The following is a 2,705-nucleotide window of genomic DNA, read 5'->3' as shown; positions in this document are numbered from 1 at the left end:
AAAAAAATGCTAACATCAGCAATGAAAAAATGGATGCAATTAATTACAATGCAACCCAAACATTGTTCTATTACTCGTTTAAAAGAAAAAGGAGGACTCACTTTACCTGTCATTCCATGATCTAAAATAAACCTTAATGAATCTTAACTTAGGCCTGACTAGTTAATAATGATTCTTACAAGGTCAATTTCTTAATGCAAATAAAATATGGAGACATGAAAAGTAGGCAGCAAGGTACAAAGGCATACAAATTAATACCTTAATTTTACCACTCAATTACTTGTGTAGAACGGTGACAAAGTAACAGCTACCACCAACCAACAACTATAATTTCAAGAGTAGTATTTCTAGTTCAATAACTATCAAGCCACAGCTTCATCACTAGCTCTTTTGAACTTGGATGGTACAACACTCTAAATAAGATTATGCTACAGATGAATAATAGATTTGTGTATAAAAGTAAAATTCAATTGGAAATAAATTGTACTACAAAGAAAACATCTAATTAAGTTTAAATAGTGATATCCTTAATAACATTATAGAGTTGTTCATATTATTTGAACAATGAAGGCACATTCTTCTGCTATCTGTTATCACCAAGATCTGCCACCAAACATTAACCATAATATGGGTTTGTCACATGTCCTCCAGGTCACATGAACTGCTCAAAGTGACTTCACTACTTTAGAATTACGATTATATAGAAATGAAAATCTATAGGGAACATTTTCAAAGATATGACATCACAGGACTACCCTGGGAGCAAACTCATTCTAATGACTACTATCACGCAAAATAAGAAAGCTTCTAATTATACCTAAGAATCAGCCAAAATAGTGTGATTCTCTCAATGATACAGTTTCCAATATGAGAATCTCTTGGATGATTTTGAACAAAAGGCACTTATGTGTAGTAAAGAAACTATGATTACACTAAATCATGATTATAAATGCAAATAGAGCAACTAAAGCAGTTTTAAAATAATTCTAACTGTATAATTAGTTAAATTCAATTAGCCAATAATAATGAAAATTCCACTTTCTTTGTTACTTGCAAATAGCATGAATGAATACACAAATAAACAAGAAGGTTCATGCCACAATATAGAATAATTGCTATTAATTTGTATGAGCATCAATTAGAATACTACATAATAATTTAAAAAAAATAAACAAGAAAAAACAACACAAGGAAGGGGATAAGGCAGAAAAGAATCAGATACTGGCTTTAACAAAATCAATAATAATGCAATCAACTCATCATTACCTCCATTATTACACTCACTCCCTGACCCGCACTCACTCCCTCAAATTTCTACACTTACAACCTCACTCACTCTCTTTATGACTACTTAAAACTATGAGTTATCCATGGATGAAAAAAAAATAGATCCTCATGTTCCAACATATTCATGTGAATAAATCTCATTAACCAAGTTGAAATAAATTTCATATATTCCAATATAAGAAATCAGTACAATTCATATACCAATAATTATTGACTTAAATGTGACATTGTCAAATTCCATTTGGACTGCTTCCAGTTGCTCATTTGTTACAGTTAATGACATACATGTCTTATAGCATTCTTTTGCCTTGAGCTCACATTGTATTGTGAGCTATTCTATCTTGTTCTGATACTTTTCAGTTGCTCATTTGTTGCTCATAACATTCTAGATGCAGATATTCAGAGAAATAGCTGAGAACAGAGAAGGACTCAAGGTAGCTAGGACAGCGACGGCTGTGAAGATTGAGGAGGAGAATGGAGAGGGACTGAGTTTGAGCACCACAATCACAATTTATCAATTTATCTAACAAGCAAGAATCACCAACAGTCTTCTAAATTCATAATCATCAATATATCTGAAACAATTAGTAAGGGTGGCAAATGGACCGAAATCCGCTGGGCCGACCCGCGTAACACGCCAAAAAAGGCAGGTTAGACTGGAAATTTGAGATTGCCAAACTTAAAAAGCCCGCCTAATCCATACTGCCTAATCTGTGGGCTTCGACGGGGCGGGTCGAATCGGCTTCCCTGACAAGCCGAGTGTTTTTTTTGTCAGGGCCGTTTATTTACAAATTTCTATGATGTTATTGATCTATAAGAGGATGAATATGATAATTGAAGATGTTCTAAGTTATATTTTGGATTATATTTTATGTTTGATTGATTATAAATTTGAAGATGTTTAATTATATATTTTGGACAATGTTTGTGTTGCTTTGGACAATGTTGATTTTATTATTTTGTTTCAAAAAACTTGGTTTATGATTATGTTATTACATATTTATAATTATAAAAACTTTAATATTTGTGAATTTAGAAATCATAATTTTTTTGTTATGTCTTTAAAAATTATAACTTTATTGAAATGCTTGAATGTTGATTTTAGTTTCAAAAAACTTGGTTTATGATTATGTTATTACATATTTATAATTATAAAAACTTTAATATTTGTGAATTTAGAAATCAGAAATCTCTAATGGAGGACAAACCTAATAAAACAAACTCACCTACAGAAGTTGAGGCAAAAGCTGACTCAGGGACGTAGAAAAGCTTCGGAGTTTGGAGTTTGGAGACAACCACACGTAGAGGATGACGAGACATGCGAAGGAGGCAGAGACCGGTGACTAGGAACACGGCATTGAGAGAGGGAAACGGTGGCGCGACGAGTGAGGCAGAGGGAGACGGCGGCGCGAGGGGGG

At 33.0% G+C, this 2,705-nt stretch overlaps 1 long non-coding RNA gene across 1 annotated transcript in view; it reads right to left on the bottom strand.

The window, feature by feature from the left end:
* The window catches only part of LOC110264055, a 17,468-nt gene that overhangs the window by 847 nt on the left and 13,916 nt on the right, over positions 1-2,705 (bottom strand). The window lies entirely within an intron of this gene.

Source organism: Arachis ipaensis, chromosome B06 (genome assembly GCF_000816755.2).
Source record: "Arachis ipaensis cultivar K30076 chromosome B06, Araip1.1, whole genome shotgun sequence".
Lineage (NCBI taxonomy): Eukaryota > Viridiplantae > Streptophyta > Magnoliopsida > Fabales > Fabaceae > Arachis > Arachis ipaensis.
The sequence above is the reverse complement of the archived record's forward strand: the minus strand, read 5'-3'. Positions and strand labels throughout refer to the sequence as shown.